The sequence below is a fragment of the Capsicum annuum genome, chromosome 12, assembly GCF_002878395.1.
Source record: "Capsicum annuum cultivar UCD-10X-F1 chromosome 12, UCD10Xv1.1, whole genome shotgun sequence".
Lineage (NCBI taxonomy): Eukaryota > Viridiplantae > Streptophyta > Magnoliopsida > Solanales > Solanaceae > Capsicum > Capsicum annuum.
Genome location: NC_061122.1, coordinates 91,933,873 through 91,939,872, shown reverse-complemented (window position 1 = coordinate 91,939,872; position 6,000 = coordinate 91,933,873).

Below are 6,000 nucleotides of genomic sequence, written 5' to 3'. Positions count from 1 at the left end.
CTTCTACCAAACTAGTTCAAATTTCAAGATTTCCAAGTCAAAAGCTCTAAGATTCAAATTTCAAGGGCACAAATAGGACCTTAAGACCAAGCTTCTTCATTTAGTTCATCATCTAAAGTATGTGGGGTTTGAAAAAGGTTAAATCTTTCATCCTTGTGCCGAAAAACTTGATTTTCATTAAATATACATTATTTACAAGTTAGGGTTTACACCCAAACCATCTCATTTTGAGTTTTCAAATTTACATGTGATTTGAATATTGAAGTGCATGTTATCTAATTTATTTATGCTTTGACTTGAAGATTTCTATAATGAATTGCACTTCCCTATTGTGAATTGATAATGTTGAGTGAATTTCAAGATGATTGTTGGGAATGAAGCTTTATTATGAAATTATCAATATTTAAGTACAAATGCATTAAAACCCAAGTATGAGTTTTGACATTTCAAGAAGAGTATGTTATTAGCATGCTTTGACAAGTATTTAGATTTTTAAAGAAAGATTGATCTTTTGACCCTAAGCTAAGATAGGAATCCACATTATTCATACAGCTTATGATTTAAAGCAAAGAGGAGCATAATTGATTTTCACTCTAGACCCTTGTGCCAATTTAAGGTTAATTTCTTAAAAGTTCTGAGCAATAAGTATGGGAGTAGTATTTAGCACAGAGTCGGGTAAGATTCCATTGTCCTATGCCCCATAAATATGATCCATCAAAGGTTTTAAGAGACCATAGTGGGCTAAGCCAATGATCACTTAAGTTAATGTTATACTCCCTGGCAAGAGTATGACACCTCTCTCCAACATGAGGTTTTTTCCTTAGGAGGACGAGATATTGGACTCCATGTTAAGTCATATGGTTTAGGTCGGTTAGAAGAAACTTAATAAGTCCCAAAGTTCCAAATTTCCAAAGCTTCCAAAGTCTCTAAGTTTCAAAAGAAAAGAATGATAGAAAATTTTTTATAAGACTAAGCGTAAAGACTCGCATATTTGTTCAGATTATGCTTTATGGAAAGATAAAAGTTATAGTTTTCTGATTTCAGATTCAAACATGAGCTCTTTCTATACTTAGTCAGCATAATTTAAAGAGAAAGTACTAGTATAGATTTTAGAACTAAATGTTATGACTCACTAGATTTATAAAGTTTGATTTGCTATGCATGACTTCAGTTTTTCAGTATTTTAGATATTTCAGCTTATGTGATTTTGTTAAATTTATCATGTATTATTTTACAAATCATGATGATGAGATAATATTTTGCTTATTATATTTTTCTTATGCATTTATCCCCATATACTCAGTACATCTTCAAGGTACTGATCCACATATACGTCTATGTGTTATATTATTTCATAATGCAGGTACGAGTTGTAGCATGCATCCATATTCAGATAGTTTGCAGCTTCCTGTCAGCAGGTGATGAGTCCTTTTGATTCAAGGGCTAGAGTTAGTTATACAATTGGAGCAATATTTTATAGTTTTTTATTCAGTCATATTGATTAAGGATAGTTGGGGGTCATGTCCCGGCTACCTATAGTCAATACTAGTGGAGGCTTCATAGACTGTAAGTAAAGTTAATGTATTTAAATCCAGTGTTGTTTTGTAAAAGAAGATTTGTAATTATATTAATACAAATTTGTAGTGATCAAGTTCGGAAGATATTTATGTATTTCCATATTTTTTTTGGATTTATGTGTTTTAGTTAGTTGCTTATGAGTTATGCTAGTAGAAGGGTTATCTTGGAATCACTTGTGACCCTAAGCACCATATGATATCTCGAGACCCATTTTTGAGGAGTTACTAAATTGGTATCAGAGCACAAGGTTCAAGTGTCCTAGGGTGTCTGTGAAGCCGTGTCTAGTAGAGTCTTGCAGAATGGTACAGAGACGTCTGTACTTTTCTTTGCAAGGCTACAAGGCATTTAAGAAAAGTTTTCCTCCTTTCATACTATAGATCGTGCAGTAAAGTTGCTCTCTCAAAAATTCCTATCTACTCGTGTATTGCCTAAAAATTCTTCATATATGAATTATTCTTGAGATAACATAATTAGCAAGTTCTATGTCTTCTCAAGATGATGCTTTCAGATTTACTATCAGTAAGTTCGAAAGTCATATAATAGGATTGAGAGGAGCACACCAGTGTGTTATAAGCTTCTCAAGTTGAAATTTTGTCCTCATCCTTATGATTTTTCCTGTTAAGATAGAGTAAGATATGTATTCAGATTTCTCTTTATCCCTTCAATACCGATAGTGCTCATAAGAACAGAGAGTATGAACCTAGATTATTGAATAGAGTTTACATTTGAGGGATATCACAACTTGGAGTGTTATGATTCATAAGTAGCAGAACCTTCTTATAGTTGGAAATATAGGTATAGAAGTGTAGTGACAAGAAAGTTTGAATCATGATTGATAAAAAAATATAGAGATGACCTTCTGAATGTTATCGAGATGTGTTAAGGTGAATTGATGTGTGCTTGAAGTACGGAAGGAGTCATTGATGGTATTTGTTGTATTAGGAAGGTATAACATATCAATAGAAGTATTTGGTGGTTGAGTATTGTTAATTTAAGTGTATGGATGGGTAAATAGTAGTAATGTGTAGAAGTAGTATATGCTAATGGATTATAATAAGGAAAACCATAAGCTCATGATCGATTATTATTATTATAAGGCTTTAGTGGAATGGTTTATCTTGATGTCTTATTTTATAGATTCCAAGTGAGAATAGTATGTGAGATTGAGTGATTAATCATGGCTAGCACTAGATATATAGTTTGAACAGTGGATGACCATAAAGGTAGAAATAGTAATTTTTAGGTTGGTGGTGCTAGTTATACGGAAGTGATCGAGTAGGCTTGAATAGTGTATGCAAGAGTTTAAGTTGATTTATTCGTAACTTAGTATGATGATGTAAGTATGACGTAAAGGTGCCCAAGGTGATATGGTGTTGCATTATTTTTTAATTTTATTATGTATTGTGTGTGGTTAATAGTACCCTTGAGTGGTTAAGTAGAAGAAGGTTAACTTTTGTGTACATGGTGTTTTTAGTAGATAAGTTGAGGAGTCATGGATAGTTGGTGTTGAATCTTTTAAGTATGATTTTGATTCCTACGATTATAGAAGTGTGATCTTGTTAGGCTATGATTATGTTCTTAGGGAGGTAGATATGTTTGCTAATGAGAGTGTAAGTCTTTGATGATGATTATTAAAGGTAAAAAGTTAAGAAACGTATGTATCAAGAGGGTGTTCAGGAATGAAGTTAGTATAGTTTGTTAAAAGGTTGGGAATATCCATGTTAAGTGTCAGAATCTAAGTTTAAATCTTTGAAGATTGAGCGAATAGAAATGAGAGTTGATGCTCTAGATGGTGTGAACTCAGGATATAGTGATACTCATGAAGATTCAAAGTTAGTAAATGTTTAAGATATTATGTGATGACTAGTGGGGCTACAAAAAGATAGAGTTGTACCTCAGAAGGAAGTATGAGAAATGGGTTTTGCACTTTCAGGTGTTGTCTTTCAGAGTAAGTTTATTATTTTTATGTATTGTCATATTTTAGACTCCAGAGTGCAGTGAGTATAGTTTAGTTTATAGTTTATTAAGGGATTTCACAGACTTAGAGTGATGGCTTAAAGCTAAGGGGGAGATGATGGAAGGAGTAACCAAGTCAGGCTCTCAGATTTTAGTAGTATTGCCAGTGTGTTACAGAATATCAGAAAGTGAGGATGAGGCTCAACCCATTATTATTTCAGTATTTTCAGTTATACCAATACCTACTCATGCCTTATATTTCAGTTCCATGATCATAGTTCATGTTCATGCATATGATAAAGAATCATGTACTCTCCCAATTCGTAATACGAGGAGTTCTAGTTCATTCAGCAGTCGGAATCACATTCCCTAAGTTATGAACTACAAATTCAAGTCATGCAACTCATGACTCATGTACTCATGCTTTACAGTATGTTCAGTTTCAAGTACCCATGCAACATTCTTAACGATCAGCAAAAGAAATTAGATTTGTATCATGTACGTCCTCAGACTGGATATCTTTAATGAACTAATGTCGTGAATGCTCTATTCCTCAGGCCTCAGTAAAGTATCAACTTATGTTTAGTATCCCTTCATATTTCGAGCCCTGGTATTCCACTAACCTTTCAATGACCTTCTCTTTGGTCAAGACAGCTATGATGAATAACTGTGTAGATAAGAGGAAGTAAATAGGTTATGTTAGTAAAGATTGTTGTATGCTTGTTTTATGTAATTCTATGAGTCTAAAGGAATATTGGGGTGAAGTTTTATGTATGACTCAGTCAGTTCAGAATATTTTATGTGTGTCTTCCTAAAAATTAAATAGTGCATAAAAGTTGTTATTGATGGATGTATTAGAGAATATGAGAAGGATGCTTTATGAGTGTTTGTTTAGAAGCGCAGATGTGGTTATGAGGATAGGCTTGAATGTCATGATTGGTATGTAAGAGTTTGAATTTAGTTGTTAAAATGGTCCAAAGAATTATATTAGAGATGAGTAGTTATGACAGTGCTTGGGGTATTGAATTCATGGTTCTGATTAGTATTATGTTGTAACGCCCCAAAATCTGGTTCCTGGGATGCCACACAGTGCTCTAAACTACAAGTAGTCCTCAGCTAACCCTGGCTGCCTTTTCTAGGTCTAAATCTCAAAATAGGGAAATATAGATTAAAAATCATAACATATGCGAAAAACGGTCTGAATCTTCTAAGTATATCTAAAACATACTAAATCTCAAAAGCCTGATAAAACAAATATTGAAAATCTAAATACTAACTCCAAGGTCAAAATCTGAATCTAATAGTCTGACAAGACTCTACTATCTGAATCTAGAGAGTCACTGGGATAGGCCCCAGCTGACTCAACTATCTGAAATGATTAAAGATATATCTACTAGTAACTTGGAAATCTGAATAACTAATCCCTCAAACTATGAGGACTCACCAACAGCATGGATGTAGATAAGAAGCTCGAAGATTAATCACGCTTCTGAGACTCAGCACCTGTACCTACATTATGAGACAATGTAGCACACAGACATATATGTGGATCGGTACTTTAATGATGTACTGAGTATATAGGGGTGTATGAAATAAGTAACCAATATCATTACAGTTTATAAAATTATGCATGCTAAATGTAAATGAATCAGGTAAGCTTGAGTAATCAGAAATTTGAGAATAAAATCATGAATAACAAAGCATGTAATCTAAATCTCGTGAGTCATCACACTTAGTTTGAAATTTGTATTTCTGTTCTATTTCTCAAATGACACAGGCTAAGTGAAGTCTAAAAACTTATTTTGTATATCTCAAGGCTTCAAATACATAAAATATTTAATAGTAGGGGACATCTTTTTGGAGGTTCTTCTAACCGACATATACACCATGTGAGCATCCATGGTGTCCCACGACTAGCCCCCGTAAGGTTAGGTGATACCAAGCGGTATCTACAACACTAAAATAGTCCATAAACAACCCACAATCACAAGCTTTTACCTGCAACAACAAGACAACAACACGATACGAAAAGCAAACATAAACTTAAAAAGAGTAAAAGATAGCTAACTTAACATAAAGAGAACCCATTAGGTAGCAAATAAAGAGTGTATCAAAACTCAAAAACATCGACAAAACAAGTGAACAAGTACCAAGTTCTTACGGTGACCGCCAAGGGAATCAGCTCACCTCAAGATCCACTGTTTACTAGCAAAGAACAATATTGGCTTTTCCAAGACCTACAGTAATGGAGTATCCAAGCCCTACACTAAGGGTGTTACACTCTCAAAGAGAGAAGAAGTCTTTCACATATTTATCCTTCCAAAGCTAAAGAGGAAATGACTTAATAGAAGACTATATAGAGCCTAGCTTATTACATAACAAAAATAACCACAATACCCTTAATGAAAGAGGTGGCCATAAAGTGTCTTTCTAACAAAGTGTGATCCCCAAAACACCCTTAATGAA